General features: G+C 31.5%; 1 protein-coding gene across 3 annotated transcripts in view; it reads left to right on the plus strand.

Annotated features, from left to right (window-relative positions):
• The first annotated feature begins 7,899 nt into the window (after window positions 1-7,899).
• LOC127727984 (dentin sialophosphoprotein-like) overlaps window positions 7,900-19,506 on the plus strand; it is a 33,351-nt gene continuing 21,744 nt past the window's right edge. For all 3 annotated transcript variants that reach the window (XM_052235130.1, XM_052235131.1, XM_052235132.1), the window contains exon 1: window positions 7,900-8,167. The gene's annotated coding sequence lies outside the window, so the exon portion shown is untranslated. The remainder of the gene's footprint in view (window positions 8,168-19,506) is intronic.

Genomic DNA, 19,506 nt, shown 5'->3' on the forward strand with positions numbered 1-19,506 from the left:
ACTATTAACCGTGTATGAAATAAGCCCCGCCTCCCTACTACTTTATAAGGAATATAAAGGGACGTAACACCACTACTAACAGTGTATGAGATAAGCCCCGCCTCCCTACTAACCTAATATGAAGTATACACGGTCTCCACGAGGGCGCTTTTAACCAATCACATTCCTAGAAATGTATAGGAGGTAAGATAAATTCTTATCCATCTACGATCATGTAGCCCCATACCAAACAAGCTTAAGAAAATTGACCTGTTCGAATACTTCAATAATAGCATACGTCGCAAGTCAAGGCTCTTTACAAATTTGTTCATTAATTGCAATTAGAATTGACACTTTGATTAAAATAATGCTTTCACCATTAAATCTTTGCATTTGTAATAAATAACATAAAACTGCGCCAAATTTCATAAAGCTTGAACAAACATCCTGACTATTGCAAATAAATTAACAAAAAATTAATGAACCTGTAATTGTAGAATAGCATTAATATTCTTGCTGAGGTTTCAAGCATTTATAAATAATAAAAAAAAAAAATTACGGTGCAGGTAGAACTTTGGAGGTTTGACGAAATATCATCACATCTATGTATGATTTTAATATCACTGGCTCAATTACTTTATATATTGTGAATTAAAAAGAGAGACGAAAGATACCAAAGGGACATTCAAACCCATAAGTCGAAAATAAAATGACAACGCCATGGCTAAAAAAGAAAAAGACAAAAAAACAGTACACAAACACAACATAGAAAACTAAAGATTGCATATTTATAATTTGGAATATACATTTAAAAAGTGAATCACAACCCCAAGGGTTGTCTGATGTATTGAATTATTTCACCCCTTTTACTTCTCCCGCCACGTCCGGTCGGAATGGGGAGGTTAAATCCGATTCTTCAAGTAAAAAGATTGCCACTGTCTCTGCACGTTAAGTTAAAGAACCTTTGCAACAACTGTGTGTGGCAAAATGTTTGAGCTTACCCTCATTTTCCAGTTGCAGTCCAAATCCTTGCTTCCCTATTTTGAAATCAGATCCATCCTTATCCTACAGTTCTTAACTATTGTAATTATTGCTACTTTGATCTAGTCCTCATCATGACTGATATGTTTGCCACTGGACGTTAAGATAACAACAACCAATCAATCAATGTGAATAACAATAACAATAATGAAACAATCAATTTAAATATAAACGATATATGTTGTCTTTTCTATCGGTTTGATATATCCTGGTCATTTTGCAACAGTACTGGTTAAAATAACATAAACGGTACCAATTTTGCTGCACAAAGTTAGCTAATTAGTTTTTAAACTGTGTATTTAATCAAAAAAAGTGCCCAACTGTGCCCATTTGTTGAGAATGGCTCAATTATGCAGTTAAAATATTTGTCGAAGTAATTAAAATAAAAAGAACTACTGTTTTATTAATTTTCATTTTCATGAAGTAAGAAGTTGTAAAGACGACTTCTTTTATAAAGAAAGATACAGTAAGTATCATAGTATGGTACCACACATGCAATTGTGTGAACATATATAAAAGATAAAGTAATAATCTATCATGCAAATTCTCGTTTACCGATGTCTTATTTTCGTGAAATTATTTTAGCTTAATACAATTATCTTTGGCTAGGTTGCTGTTTGTTCATGTCTGTCATATTTGTTTTTCAAAAATTTCATCGTATATATTAGGCTGTTAGTTTTCTCGTTCGAATTGTTTTACATTTTTCATGTTTGGGCCTTTTATAGCTGACTATACGGTATGCGTTTCGCTGTTTGTTGAAGGCCGTACGATGACCTATAATTGCTGTTATCTTCGTCATTTGAACTCTGGTGGATAGTTGTTTCATTGGAAATCATACCACATCTCCTTGTTTATGTACAACACGTGTTTGTTAACAGAGAACAAGACGGAAGCAAAGTATGATTAATTTTGTAAAGATATTTATGCATCCGATCGGTCGTTAAACTAGAAACAAAAATATTTTTATGACATTCTCTCATTGTCAGGTTTAATCATTGCTTCAAGTGTAGCGGTTACGGTAAACAAACATATAATTTGTCAATATAGGTAATCTTTGTACCCTATTCTTTATATACTCAGTAAAAATAATTTAGCAACATATCTTTTTATTTTCATATTCTATATTTCAAAACTAAACTATACTTTTAAAAATAACATATATGTTGCTGAACTTTTTTTACTCAGTATATAAACACTTCAAGCGTACTACTATACTTGAATCAGCATTCTGAATGTAAAGAATGTTTTCTCATGATGATGACGATGATGAATTATTGGTGTGTGACGTCCAGTGGAAAATATTACTTGCATACAAATAATCGATAACAAGTTAATGTAATATGATTAAAACCTGTGTTGTTCTAGACTGATGCACTGAATCAGGAGCCAGCATTTTGAACGTGTTATTTGAAAAAAAAATGTTACCCTACCTGAACACATTCTGTCTCCGAGCCCAGCAGTTACTACTCTTACTCCTAAATACCATGTGCTTGGCGAGGAAGCAACAAATACTTCATGTCTTTGGTTTTTTACCAAGTAAGGGATCGAGCTCACAACCTACCGCACTAGAGGCGAGCACGCTACCACGATACCACAGACTGATAAAAGGAGAAGTATAGAGTAAATGAAAAGGAATAGCACAATGCAAGTAAACTATGGTTGCCATTCAGAGGTCACTATTTGTACATGGGTTGTCTTGCATTTTATTCATTTTGTGCGAATCATTTGTTTTTTTATTTTCACATTAATATTGCATCTATCGTGTATACTGTGTTAATGTAATAGACATATTTAATAATTTTATGAATTGTAAACTTTTAGGATATATTTATTTTAAACATTATGATAATTCGCCGTTTCAGAATAAAAACTTATTAAGACATTGTGGGTAAAATTTATTGATCGTACGCCGGAATAAAATAAAGTATTGCTATTTGTTGGATATGCATTGTTTGGTCTTTGTAAACCAATGAAAACGTTTATCGTACGCTTATGTTAAATAATAATTAAGAATGCATTATAGATTCTGAAACGCTAAATTAAGGCAACCCCCTCCCCCTTTTGTTCTTCAGTAGTACTACTTACTTCGCAGCATGGTGCGGAGCCAATAGTTTCATTCGATATTCACGCCATCTTAAAATTATTACTTAACAAATATCTGTTCTGATTAGTCGCCGTATGATGTGGTTAAAATTCGATTGGCTAGAATGAGGTATAGAATTTGGAACATGTCCCACACTGGAGAAGATATTAAAGTGCAGCATGGGTATTCCATAATTATCGCTTCATGTCGACATAATTTATGATACTGCGAAGCAATCCGTAGCTTTTTAGAAGGTAAAACTTGTATCAAACTGGATATGCATTGTAGAAAGACTTCCTGCATGTTCATCAATTTAGAAAATGGTCTAAAGCCTAAAAAGCACGATATTTTTTCAGGTCATTAAATATTCGGCATTTTTTAAATTTTAGTTTAATGAACACATGGATTTAATATTGGGGAAACGTTCATCAAGACGTTTTATATATATAATTTTGTACACATCTACGTGACTCTATGACATACAGTTCTTTCTTAACTTATCTTACATATATGTAGATTTTTAAGATAACATTTTATTTATTGTTTGATATTTCAACAGATCGTTTACAGAGTTAAGTGAGCTATGAAACATTTAATCACCTCTTTGATGCAGTTTTTATAAAAATTTCTCATAAATGCCATGAAATTATCATGCGCAGCAAATAACTGTTTATTTCTAAAACTGGTAAAGCATGCAATTTTGTATACGTCTTTCCCCTTTCCATTCATATATTCATTAATTTTACAATTTGTTTACTGGATCTTTATATTCCAGTCTTTATTTTACACTCACCCCATTTCCATTTTGAATGCATGGGTTTGTCATTTTGTAAAACCGAGTTTGACGAATCATATTAAAAGTAATTTTAGCCTAATGTTAAGTAATTAGCCAGTTAACAATTCACGAATAAGAATTGCAGGGAAATATGACACATACAAAAATGAAAATACATGGCGTCAACGTTTGATGGTAAATTGCGTTTTCACCACCATGTAACAACAATCATCATATGAAGTCATTTAAGGTCAAGGAACAGTAAATGGGCTATGTCACATATTTTGGTAAAATTTTACATACAACTGTAGCTCGTTGAATCATATATGAAAATCGAAAAAATAATGCCTTTATCTCTTTTATTTTCTGAATTTTTTTTACAAAAAGGAAAAAAAAGTATAGAAAGCACACAAAATCGTCGAAAAACGTTCATAAATTTATCTTAAAATAATCAAATTTCCGATTTCAAATATACATAGATTTTTCTTAAAAAACTACATGTTGTTGATACATAAATTTTCGTTTTAATGATATAAAATAATTATACGGTCAACGACTACTTCGTTTATGGTGTATTAACCGTACTTGTTACCTTGTAGGTAGTGAAAAACGTAAAAAATCGACGTTTTACGGCCTAAAACGCGATGACGTTAAGATTATTTCGATGTTTTGTGGTACTGTTTCACCTAGTACACCACTTTGATTGATGTATACCGTTAAAACGAAGTCGGTGACCCAATTATTATTTTACACTATTAAAACGGAAGTTTTTATACCAGCAACATAAAGTTTTATAAGAAATCTATGTATTAAAAATTAGAAATTTTATGATTTTAAGACAAAAAGAACGTTTATCGACAATTTCATGTGCTTTCTATACAAATGTTCCCCTATTTTGAAAGATTTCAGTCAGTAATATTTCAGAAAATAAAAGAGATAAAGGCATTATTTTTTTCGATTTTCAGTTAAAGTTCAACGAGCCAAAGGTGTATGCAAAATTTTAAGAAAATCTGTGACAAAGCCCATTTACTGTAACTTGACCTTAAATGACATATTTATACCCTATGCAACGCAGTGAAAACGGGTATAATGTGTCGACCTGTTCTTCAGTCCGTACGTTGCTCCGTTTGTCCGTTATCACTTTGTTGGTGTCAGGGAACCATCTTCATTATTTGTTAGATTTTCTTCAAATTTGGATGAGGTTTCCACTCATTCGATTAAAAACCTTGGGTGCGTTCGACAATCAGAAAAATCCAATACGGGGATGTATTTTTATTAATATCAGTTCGGGAAAGAGCCTTCATTTATTTAGATCACATTTAGATGAAGGTTTCCACTTCTTACATCCTCTTTTGAGATGGATGTCAGAAAACTTTTTGAAATTTATGTAGAAAAAAAGACGAATCAGATTCATAAGTCTATACTTAGCAAACTGTCTCTATGATTTCATGGCAACGTTGCCGCCCTGAGTGCGGAGCGTCGGGGATAGAATTACACTTGTAAGATACTTTAAATAAAATGTTATCAAAGGGACCTATGTTTGATCTAAATACACCACTGTCACGATCTTTAGTATACACATGGTACTGTCATTTGACGTAAAGCAATCGACCAATCAAACAAGACATATAATACCTTATATTCTGTATGTGCCTGTCCTAAGTTAGGAGCCTGTAAGTTAGTGGTTGTCATTTGTTGCTGTATATCATATTAAGTTTTCATTTATTGTTATGTACCAATACCCGCGGTACGGGTTTTGCTCAAGGTTGAAGGCCATGCGGTGAATAAAGGTCGTTAACGTCCATGCGATTTGGTCTCTGGTGAAGAGTTGTCTCATTGGCAATCATACCATATCTCCTTATTTTAATATATACATCAATACAAATTGATGTTTAACGCAAGGGGGCGATAATATATATATATATTCAGGGCGTTTTATAAATCAGTTAATAACTTACTAGTGGAAATTGAGAACTTATAAGATATAGACAACCAACGCCTAGCCTTTTTCAACACAATAAAGACTTCATAAGTCACGTGCCCTACCGCACGTGACTATAGATTTTATAAAGAGGCGGAAAATATCAAGGGGACATTCAAAACTCACAAGTCGAAGAGAGATTCAGTCTGAAAAAGTTATGGCAAAAAAAAAAGAACTAAGGATGTATTCTTCTGAAGTTTCATTCTCGTTGAAATCTCGTCCTAGAACTATTTCCAAAACATGTGATACAAGTGGAAAATATCAATGAATTTAAAAAATATTATAATCAAACTAAACTCTGTGAAAAATATTGTGTATTTACAATTAGTAGTTTTTGAGTAATAAAATTTTCAAATTTTATAACCAATCAGCCAAAATGTTGAGAAAATGGATGAGGGGTACAAGAAATGATTTTATCAAAAATATGTACATCCCATATCAATTTTTTCTTTACAAATTTCTTTGATATGTATTTTTCCAATCATTTATAACAAAGAAGTTGAAATAATATGCTTTTTGTTCAAAAAAAAAAAGAGAAAAATCCAAAATTTACAAATTTAACAGCATGGTCAATTTGACACAAAAAAGCAACACAATTTTATAAAACTTTCTAATATTAACACCTACATATAGTTTTTTTAAGTTGAATTTATTCAGATTGGTCCACTTCATCTTTAGTAAAAGTATGAAAAAAAGTTTAATTGTGAAACTGGGATTTTTTTCATGATAATAGCCCAAAAATGGGTAAAAATGGATGAAAAATGGGAAAATCATCAAATTTGGTTACTTTCAAATGACCGTAGCAAAAAAAAAGAAGTGCACCACCATATGATTTTTTCTTCAATTACTTTCTTACAGTCATATAAACTCAAAAATCAGGTTAAGAAAAAAAATTTAATTCTAGAAATTTTTGGCTCCTCAGAGGTGTACATCCTTAAAGACAAAAAGACACAAACAAGGGTCTACATAACCCTACATGAAAAACTTAAGACTGAGCAAAACGAACCCCACCAAAAACCGAGAACAATCTCAAGTGCTCCGGAAGGACAAGGAGTTGCAGATGCTACAAGACGCCTTTTCCTCTGTTTATAGATATGACAAAGTTCAAGTTTTGCAATAAAAAGCACAAACCTTTTTCGGATATAAATATAAAAAAGAGGCATATTCATATACAATATACATGTATATACATTGTCGGAAAGTTTAAAAATTATTTGTACGTACTCAGTTTAGAAACAGGACGAAAAGCGAAGCATACATTATATATTTCCGACAATATACATATAATGTGTTTATCCTGCAATTTACATCCGAGACTTGAAGCTTTAGTTGTTTAAATCCAAATAGTTGTCTCTGATTTTTCATAGAAATCGACATAGTTTAAACGCGGAGCGCGAAGAGGACCCCAAAATGAACTGTTACGCAAAAAGAAATATTCACATAACCGATTGCTCAACCTGGAAGCGGGGCAACAGGAAACATATTCTTTGGTTTTGGGAGAGTTTAAGGATGTATAATGAGGAAATACGGGCGAAGGAACAAAAGGACGGATAAACAAAGATACTAGATAAAAATGAAAATGCATGACTTAGGTTTAAAATGGGGGCGATTACTTTAATGATTGTAAGAGGAGTGTAACTTTAGAACTGTTGTTTACTAAGATACTGATTCGCTTTACAAAAGCCTTTTATGTTCAAACATTGACGCGATCAAATTGTTAATTATCACAATTTTAAAGGCAAAACAAGACAGTTTTAAACTATACACACTAAGCATGTAACAATGTGAACACAAAAAACCTTCAGTATTAAGGAGGGGCTCGAGAATATTTCTTTCGTTAAAAATAAATAAAATATGTGAATGAATTATATGTTGTCAATACTTCAAGTGTCACTACCCTTAAACACACAGGTGTCATACATTATAAATGAAAGAAAAATAATCATCTCTAACTACTTAAATATACTCTAAAATTGCTGTGATTCAGTCATTTAAAAACCAATCCATCTATAATTCAAGCATGCCCCATTAAGTTAATAAAACCCACAATGCAACTATTTAGTGGGCATGAACTAGTTTATTTGCAACATAATCGTGCACAAAAAGTAGATGAAGGGAGATTTATAACAACATACCTTAATCATAATAACTGCCGCGCAAAATTAGAAAATTTGGACTTAAAAGGACTTTTTCAGTTTTGCGGATAAAAACAAAAATATCAAATAAGCAATAACTTTTAAACATTTTCTTTAAAGTTTACGCGACATAGAGGACGTTTTTTTGGATTAGCAAAACTTACTCCATTAAGGTAAGAATATTAAAAATTTGAAAAAAAAGGATTAATTTAGCAAATACAAAAAACAAATTCAGCAATATATAAATTCTGAAAGTATTACCTCAATTAGGCCTATGAAGATATTGTTTTTTAAAAATTTTTTTACCGAGGAGAAACGTAGAGAAACGTACTCGTATCGTTCCCTCACCCCCTCTTTACCCCACAAAAAAAACCCTAAAAATCAACATGTTCGAAAAAAGATGCAAAAGAACGGCCTTTGAAGTGCAATCGTTTCATAAATTTTGGAATCTACAAAGGGTCAACATAGAGCATGTTATGTTTTTCAAATAATGACTTTCAACTATTTTTAGCTGAATTGTAACAGGACCAGGCGACCGGATACAAAAGCGTTGTGAGCCTCCTTCCTCTATCCCTGCTCCCGTTGCGCCGTATTTGCCACATATATAAGAACGTTTGATTGAACTTTTACTTTTTAAGTCATGACCCTTTCTTCCATCAGTTATTTCATATCCAAAAAGTTTCCAGACGTTTTTGATGGTATTTTGAGACACGGGTGAAAATGTCAGTAAAGAAATTATAACAAGAATTTACCCAGATTTTGCAGGGATGAACACTATAATGTAATAAAAAGCAAGTTTGAACTCCTCGATTATTGTTATATGTGTATATTTTTTGGGTGAGGGATACTTTCCTTCAGAAAGTTAATGGAAAGATAGTTTCGGGGGGGGGGGGGGGGGGGGGGGGGGGGTGGAAGGGGATAAACATTGATATAAAATCTTGTTCCTTTATATTATTGAATATTATAATTTAATTTATTTCAAATCGAGAGAAAAAATGGTTTGTCTCAAGAAAAACCAATACCCCACAAAAGATGAATGACCGGTGCTACGTAAAGAAGATCGGATCTCTCAGAATTTTTCGGTGTATTTTTCGTATTGGTCACTCGCTTGTCTATGGGATACTAAGAACACACTTGAAGAATTAAAAATCTTCGTTGTTCTAATTTTAAATGTCCTTTTATGTAAGACAATGCATCATGTATGTGTAACTTTTATAAATATATTGACTCAGTTGATAATACCAATGGAAATATTACGTCCAGAAATTAAATCCTACTCCTCACTAAATGATGAAATTTAGATTAATTTGCATATTCCAATCAAATACCGCCTCCAAATATTCCCCAACACCTTTTTGACATAAGTTCCTAGTACTTACATCGCCACAGTTCTAATTAATCGGAAATCCGTTAATATAATATACATCCTATTAGTTACAGTTTTTAGATGATATGATGTGCTGCCTACACAAAGGGGAAGGGCCAATTTCCCCGGATTGTAATTCGCAACAGGGTCATTTTCTAAAAGTTCTCGATCTATTTTTTAATTCCCTTACTATAGGTTTAAATGTGTACTTTGTAGGTTCTAGCCATATTTTGGGGTATTTTCGAACATGTGCCCACAAAATAAGTTAGTCCTATAATATTATCCTTCGTAGGTCCATATTGTTTGTTTTTAATGTTTTTTATGCCCCACCTACGATAGTAGTAGGCGCATTATGTTTTCTGGTATGTGCTTCCGTTCGTCCGTCCGTCCGTCTGTCCCGCTTCAGGTTAAAGTTTTTGGTCAAGGTAGTTTTTGATGAAGTTGAAGTCCAATCAACTTGAAACTTAGTACACATGTTCCCTGTGATATGATCTTTTTAATTTTAATGCCAAATTAGAGTTTTGATCCCCAATTTCACGTTCCACTGAACATCGAAAATGATAGTGCGAGTGGGGCATCCGTGTAATATGGACACATTTTTGTTTCTTATATATTTCTCAATGCTGCTGGTTTTTAGCTTTCAACTGCCTTTATTTTGCATCGATCGGAAACCCGGGAAAAATATTTAATTAAATGGAGTTTATCATATCCATTTATTACATCAAACCTTTCTGATAGGACACCCCACCTATATAATAGAAAGAAATGTGATACGTTATATAATAATTTAGTCTTGTCATAAAATTTAACATATCAATTATAAAATAAATGTTATCCTGGGTTTTGATGTGGTTTATTAAAATGCACCATATTAAGTAGTTGTCAATTTAAGTTTTATCCGAAATTGACATCTTGTGAAACGTATTTTTGTCAATTAGGTGCAATATAAATGTACATGAAAGGAATGAAAAATAATTTCCTTTTATACCCGGGCAGATAGTCGGCATGTGTTTTATAATACATTTTGTAAGATATTATGAGAGTTATTCTCCCTCATAGTGAGTTATATTGTCTATTATATAGACTATTACCTCACTTCGTAAGAGCCATATGAAAAAATTGTTTATGACATATTTATGTACCATAACCAAACGTAGATTCTGCAAAATGGGTCTACTGGGTGGGTAATTTAGACTTCCACTGTCAAATGAGGGTTTTGCCTTGCAATAGGCCAGCTACGGACCCCTCAAAAAGTTGTTGCAAGAGTTGAACTTCTTTAACGTTCATATAGAGTCGCACTCTCCTACACGAGTCATCGATTTCAACCTTATAATTCCATTTATATTTCACGTTCAACCAATCGAACGACCATTGTTAGGATGAGTTTTACTGTCGGATGATCCCGGGGTTCACCTATTTTATATACCAGTAAACCCTTTGGATGGCGAAGATATAATGTGAAATCAAATTTCTTATATTTTAACTTTTCGCATTATTGTATGAATTTTAGAATTCTTTATGTATATTATTGGGTAAATTGAAATGGCCTTAAACAGAAGTCACCCAGTCCAGTAAATGACATGTTGATATTTAACTCTCTATCACTTTCTAATCTTAACAGCCAATTACATATAGTTATATGGTGTTATTATCTTTTATTTTTTCATCCGTGGATTTTTCTATGTGCCTCATACAAAAACATGAACAAATACAAAATCTTAACGAGAGCAGTTTAACGCAATATTGTAAAACTTAATTGTATAATGGAAAGTAGATATCAAGTTAAAATTTATGGTAATGGACCTATCTTACACATTGGTATCAAGTACTCTTAAAATTTTCTGATGACACTTTAATATGTCATGAAATAAAATTACTGTAATATAAGAATAAAATGGGTTTAATCAAAATATTGTTAATACAAATGAAAGGTATTAAAATAACGTGGAAGACTATTCAAAAATATATATAAGAAGAAAAGCAGCAAACAATGGTATATTTAGTCTGTTGCAGGAGAATAAAACAAAATACTTGTCACGGCAAACTGTTGCGTTGATCTTCCAATGACGCCCTTTTCAATCTACATGTAATTATTCGTTTTTACGAGGATGACATCCGTAGATATGCTATAAAACTACTCTCTAAACGAGTAATCCGAAGGAAAATTCCGGTTATGTGGTTATTATGTGGGTGAATTACAGCGAGTAGGCGGCTGCCAACAGTTTCCGTGCAATAACTTATGAACCGTTCAACCATTGCTTTTCAAATTTTCATGTATTGTGACTGATGACAAAATTGCGGCCAAATTCAATATAAGTTCGATATATGGCGATTTTCATCTTTTCCGTTCAGGTGTTATTGTCCTTGATATTTTCTTTTTTTAAATTGCACTTAATGTCGATTCTGTGTAGTAATATATGAGCCGTGCGTTTTACCAATGCTTTTCAAATTCTAATATGTTGTTACTGATGACGAAATGAAAGGTCAAATTCAAATTGATGACTTTTGTCGTTCAGGAGTGATGGTCATTGATGGATTGAAAAAGAAGCACATAAAGTGGCTAGACAAACAAACCTGAAAATGCCTTCAAAATACAGAAAACCCGATTTGCTGTCAATTTTACAGCTCATGTTTTGCTGGTACTTTTAATGCCGTTTACAACCGAAAAATCATGGAATCTTACGCTTGCGCAAACTTTTCGTTGGATATCACGATTTCTTATTTGCTACGAGGTCGTGATTATTGCTAAATAATTTTTGCACGTCTGACAGAGGTTAAATTGCATACTATAAATTGTTGAGAAAATAATCCAAATTATTTTGGATGACGGAATATATCATGCGTTTGGATATACAAATTTAGGTGTATAAACGGTCAGTTTCATCATCGATCGACCAAATTTAAATATTACCATTATTTACATAACTGATAATGTTGAACTATCATATTGATATATTCAGGTTAACATTTAATTTGATTTACAAAATAATGGGTGTTTTCAGTTATTATTATATGTGTGGGTCCGTATTTTTTCAAATCGCAACAGGCTTCAATGATTTTACTTACACCAGATTTGATTTGAATTAACATTGTTAGTACTTATAATATTTATATATCTAGATAAAACTATGGAGACAGTATATCCTTATGATTGTGCACTATTAGTATCTATTTATATGAAAGCGTTATGATATACGCCAGGGGTGGATCCAGCCATCTATAAAGGGGGGGGGGGGGGTCCTAACCCAGGATACAGGGGGGATTCCAACTATATGTCCCCATTCAAATGCATTGATCGTCAAAAAAAAAGGGGGTTGCAACCCCCGGACCCCCCCCCCCCCCCCCTCCTGGATCCGCCACTGTACGCACTCCACTGAGTCTAATACATTATACACAGCTTTTAAAATTATATCATTCAATAGAAGAAATGTTTGATATCTATAAAATAAGTTTTTCAAGAAAACGCAAAAAAAAAACCAGCTAAAAAGGACCGTTTCTTTCCCTAATTGTTTTTTTGTCAAATGCTTGTAAGATTTTGTGTCATGAAATAACCTACAGGTATGGAAAAAAAAACGTATTTCTTGTGCGTACCGATTCATATTACCTTTGAAGTGCAATTTAACATCAAATTGTTTTAAAATTATTTTTAAGGTTGCTTATGAAAAACTGAATTGAGACTTATAAAGAAAAGGTAGGGTCAATTTTCCCTATATTTGTTTCATTCTCAGAGTCAAAATATAAAAGTTGTCAAATCCTATTAAAATCTAAATATTAAAGAGTCTTTATCATATTCTTAAAACGTTTTTCAACAATTTTTAACATATTTCCATAAAATTAAAAATGTAATTCGGTGCTACATGTTGATGTTGCAGACATTTTGGTACAACATTGCATATTTGACATGTTTTTGTCATATTTTGTATCGAAGGACGCCACTAATCAAAATGAAATAATGCATATAAACAAGACAATATAAAACTTATTTTGGTTTTGGTTAAGAATGTGCTTCTTATACAGTCTTAGGTCAAAACTTTTTCACCTTTCGAAAATTTCCAAATTATTTCATATAAATACCCATTTTTAATAAAAATGCTACTGAAGACATTTCTTGTCCAAATAGAATGAATTTTTGTTTCATTAAATGCAAAGATGTCTGCATTAATTTTTCTTACAACTTTTATGAAATATTTTATGATATTTATCATTAGGGAACTCACTGTTTAAAGACAAATATGAATTTCTGCACGAAAAAATCATATGGCTATATAGAAAAAAAAATTAATTTCAATATTAGTTTACAATTGAATATTTCTCAGTAATGACATGTCATAAAATATTTCATAATAACCATAAAAAACTGTACACATTTATGAGTTTAACAGTAAAAATTTCAGTTTTATTTATAAATTAAAACTATTTATTTTAAAAAATATACCTGACAAATTCAGAAGTGCATTTGCAAAATGTAGCAAGGGTACTGCTCAATTGAAATTTAATACTGGAAGGTATGAAGGTATTTTGGTTGAAAATAGAATTTGTTTTAACAACACCTGTAATGAAAACCGTTTTATTTAGGATGAAAAGCATGTTTTGAATTGTCGAGTGTATAAGGATTTGCGTTTTTACTTGTTTTACCAAGCAACATCAAGTAATGATAATTTTTGTGCATTTGTCAAATGACAATACATTAACATCTTTATTTACAGTTGAAAACATGTATTTTTATAGAGTCAAAATCTGCAATGACATTTCAATGAAAAGAAGATGTACTTTATATTGATAATTTAAATATTGTAGATAATGTACATTCATTTTTAATATTGTCTCTCATAACTCATTTTAGAGTGACTCTTATATTTTATGTCGTCAATGCTATATTAACTATTTGTTTTATAAAATTAACAGATGCGACTTTTATCAATAATTTATTTTTCTTGTCTTGTATAAATTGCTAGTGCATTTAAATTAATAAATTTACAGCTAGCAGTTACACCCAATTTTGCCAAGGACATAGTAATAAAACAAAAATGGAAAATGTATTGTTAATGATATACAATTCAAAACTAAAAAAATATATGTAGTTAATGTGAGGATACAGGATACAAAACGAACTTGACAAAAGTCTCAAGATCATTCGTTTGAGTTTCTTTGTTGATATGCTTTTTAAAAGAAACAGAACAATTAAATTGTACTTCTATTTACTCTAAAATAGAGGAAAGAGAGAAAGGCATGTTTAAGTAAAACTCCGACCTGAATTATTCAAATATGAAAGCTTGCACGTATCTGCCTTTGTCACGATACATATTTCTATAAGATTTTTTTTTATTGACTTATGAAGTCAACATTAAGTACATAAAATGTCAAATAATATTGCATTAATTTTAAATTAAACTCCATTTTCTTGTACTTAGTCCAAGTAAATGATGAAAATAGCCCATTTCAACAAAAGTAAAAGGTTTCTCTTTCATACGAATATTCAATTTGAATATAAATGTTTCCTATTATCATGTATTAATTTCAATAAAATATTGATATGTTCAAACAGTATGTTCATGTTTAGGTAAGTTTGTACTGTTAATGTAATTTGATGCGTGCTACTACGTCATCAAAACCACACGAGGGTCTGGAAGAGGTTATTTATTTTTTTTATTTTTTTTATAACATTTTTCTACATTTTTTATCTATTTTGCCCATTGTTGTCTATTCTTTATTATATATTAAGGAAGTAGTCGGGTGAAATTTTAAAAATCTGGATTTTAAAATTGATACTGTATCTTACTTATAGTAAGAAGAGCTTTAAAAAAACAAAATAAGCTGGGAATATTGATAGGTAATGGTACTCCTTTAAGAGATATTTGATTTTTTAAAAAATGGCTGGAAAAGGCTGACTCGGACTATCAACTTATATTTGTATTGGCATTATTCGGGTCTAAAAATCGTAACAAAAGAAATCTAGAATCTGCTTAAATTTCGGTAAATAACATTTTATGAGCCATTGAAGTCTTATATGAAAAGAAAAAAGGGTATTACGGGGCAAAATATTTTACCCTGTACCGTAGTAAAAAACCCAAGGAGTCCGGAACAAAAATTCCGAAACCTGACCCACATGTAACTACATCCTTAAGCACGCAATGTTTCTGTAGTCTTTATGATTTATACCTATTTTTCTCTATTCTTTATTTTTTCCACTTTATTCTGTACATTTTAGTCAATATACTCTATTCTGTAAATACCATCAATATCCTCCTACATCCTACAAGCTAGAAAAAGAAAATTATTTGAAGTAAAAAATCTAGTCCATTGCTAAAGAAGCAAGGGCCCTTATTTGACCCAAAAATTAGTGCAAACTGAATTTAAAAGTAACCAAACATATTTTAAAAGATTGTCCTTTATTTACTTAAGTAAAAGGAGTTTAGAAAATAATAAAAAGTTCACATTTTACGTGTTACCATGGCAACAAACCGTGAAGAAGTTAGTATTTTATAAAATTCTTGATTTTCCTTGTTTTTCGTCACTAGTCTTTTCAATTATATTTGGGGTACGAAAAGGACGTGCGCACACTGGAAACAACTTTATATTTAGTGAGACTATGTAAAAGCTATAATAAAGCTGGCTCAGTTTTCATGCCTGGCTGCTCTTGAAAACATCGCAAAGAAAATGTGGATGGAAAACGACTCAAATTCAGCAGGTTTCTTCGTTTTTGTGAAAAAGGCGAACTTAATGACATAATTGTGACGTCATAACATACGAAGAAGAACTCGTTTATATTCCTTTAATTTATGTGGAAATTTGAAATAGTTCTCCTTCACTTTTAATATCACCTCGCCCGTAAAATACGTTGATTTAAAGCAGGAATTCATTAGACTGTAGTGCTACCTTAAGACAGACAGAAGACAGACAGATACCATAAACATACTTATGTATAGACAGGCCAGTGTCTCAGCTTGTTTTGCTATATGATATAAAAACTAAATTGACGAAAAAAGGTCATATTCAAAATCATAAAATGCAAAAAATACATTTTGCAAATAAAACATTTGACATAAAAGATCATAATTAATCATGAAATTATAATACATAATTAATACGAAATTGCATCAACTAAAATCATAATTGAATGACTGAAAGACAAAGAATAGCAAAGGTGGGGAGAAAAATCTGCTCCACTAATAAACATATATACATATCTACATCTAAAGATAAGATTAAGGGAGGTATGCGGATGGGAATTTTTCACAAATTGTTTGATAAGAATTACAGGTTAACAAGTCAAAAGCTATGGTAAAAGGAATTGCCCACAGAGCACATTCACGTGAACTTGTGCTGACCCCGCAAGATCATTGACCAATAGGAAAGATGTAATCCAATCATGCACTGGGCCCGTATGCATAAAGCTACTTAAGTTAAGATTTTCCTCAGTAAACACTTAAATTTTAGGAAACTCCGCCCTTTTCACCTAAGTGCATGGTATGCATACAAAATTTTAAACTAAGTATTTCCTTAGTAAAATCTTAGTTGGTTTAAGTCACGCCCACAAAACTTAAGTGGTATGCATTAAACCCCTTAAACTAAGAAAACGCCTAAGAATATACTTAAGTATAAGGTACCTATAAAGCCACCTTAAAATTTTCCAAAATAGATAAAATCAGTCGAAAGTATGCGTTTTTGCACAGAACATGGATAGATTAGCTACCATTTAAATGATGAATAATTATATCAGTAGTATTTCGTTTGTTTATTGATGAATATTAACGACCATTGCAATTTCCTTAAAATCACGTATAATCGACAAAGTCAGGAGTTAACAGAGGGTAACTATATTATTTCATTTTACCCTAATGTATCAATCTCGCTTTTGTGTATTGACAGATTTTACACGCATGGAATTCGTGCCATTATTTTTTATTTTGATCCCTCTGTTCGTGCATACATGCCTCCATAATTACATTAACGTTTTATATTGCTAAAATACACAGCCTGGTATCACTTGTTAGTACGAAACAGTATGAAAGAAGCGATAATGATCTTCATTGCATGCAAAGTCTTTCTGGGTAGGGGGGACATCGGTTTCATTTTCAATTATATAGTTTTATTCTATAGATATAGAGCAAATTTCCTTGAATTTGTTTCCCTAACTGGGACAAAATCCTAAAGGTTTTAAGACCTACTCCATGGAATTCAAAGTCTGTATTACTAAAAAGGTTGTACGAGTGTGCACTCTCCTTCTCATACAACCTCCTCGGTATAATATACTTAAGATACTTGAACCGTATATATTTTTCATATTTCCTCAAATATTCAGTGGTATATTGCTGTTAACTAAAATATCGCAAATGTCCAATTTTGTATAGAAGAAAGACATTTCCCTAAATAAATTATGGTGTATCTGAAAGACAGTTTATGTAATTACTTCCAATAGAAGTTTGGTTTTGGTAAGGAATGTCATTGCCGACAATTTTTTAATAATTGCGCAATATTTTTCTAACATCTAACATGGCTAAGATGTGGGTAATACCTAACAGTAAACTTATGTATCGGAAAATGTGTGTGTAAGTAAATATTAAAGGACTTTTGAAAAAATGGCTCTGTTTTGATATGAATTCATGGAATATTTATCCTACTCCCTTTTTTATTGTTTTAATGATGGTAAGTGATAAAAAAAATGTATTTCAAATCGAAATAGATGTATTGATAGAGTCGAAAAATATATGGTTGTCTGTCAAAAAAAAAATGCCCTGCCATCCAACAACATCCATCAAAGATGAATGGTCGGTGCCTTATATATTGGACAAGTCTGTTTGATAAATACGTTGATTTGGATTTTTTTTTTAGAATAAGACTTTACTATTACTAACATATACCATTATTAAGCTGGATGATTTACTACTAGATAATGTTGAGTATCCATTAAGCGACTCCTTATGTGAGTAAAGATTTATTTGCTATAAAAAATACTAGTGGATAATTTCGAAATAATTTGATATTTTACATTTATCATTCCATGCATAAGTTATCCCACATCTTTTTGATCTCTTAAGAATCTCTCCTCATGGAATATTCTGTATTTATTAAATTGTTAAATATTTGTATTTCCTTCCATCTACAAGGGTGACTGGGGAATAGAAATACGGTTACTTTGATCTTCTTCCGACCTGCAGTAAAACCCTTTCCAAAGTGGGGCATTCGTTTGGCTGTGCGGGCTGTATAAGTACGCAGACAGGTCCGTTGAGAACGGGGACTTAAACCCGATGCCTCGTTTAAAGATAGTGTCTCTTGCAAGGAAAAGTGCTGTCCTGCTATCCAATATACCTTCATTTTCCAGAGGCAGTTCAAATTTTCTCGACATTCATCCCGGACAGCCTCTTTTACAGGATATATTTATTGTTGATTTGGTTTGTCTTGTACATGCATGAAATATTTGACACTGGATGTTAAGAAAACAATTTCCTTCCAAGTAATTTTATGCATACGACTTAAGTTTACTTGGCTAAGGAAATTCTTAGCAAAATCTAAGTTTAAGGAACGCTTAAGTTAAGATGTGTTGTGCATACGGGCCCTGTAGTCATTAGTGAAATTTCTCTACACGTGAAAACATGGTTATCTAGTTTCAATTAAGTATGACAAATATGACTCATTGACCAGTACAGAGACAGCATAAATTTACAGTATACATAGCTCCCTCTTTATTTAAGTCTGAGTAATTAACGATACAGAATTAATCTTCCCCAGCTTTTCGTTTAGCAAATAGAATTGGTTATATTTTAGTATTTGAAAACATTTGAAATATATATCAAGTCAAAATTTACTGAGATAAAACTATTAAGTACGAATTTGTTTTCGTTTTTATGTTTATAGGATCATATTCCCAAGTAAATTAAACGCGATTTGTATTTCCCTTTATTTGATATAATTTATTAGTTTTAGTTAAAAATGTAGCAACCATGCATAACAATTGTAAAAGCAAAAGAGATATTTAAATTAGGAGATTGACATTAATCATATAATTCAATTATAAAACATAAACCTATCTCGACAGCACATTTTCTGCACTTTGTGGTAAAAAAAAAAGAAATATTGTACAAAAAGAAAAAAATAATGACATATTTTCACATATATTATCATTATAAAAAAATGGATAAAGAAAAG

Source organism: Mytilus californianus, unplaced genomic scaffold (genome assembly GCF_021869535.1).
Source record: "Mytilus californianus isolate M0D057914Y unplaced genomic scaffold, xbMytCali1.0.p SCAF_2, whole genome shotgun sequence".
NCBI lineage: Eukaryota > Metazoa > Mollusca > Bivalvia > Mytilida > Mytilidae > Mytilus > Mytilus californianus.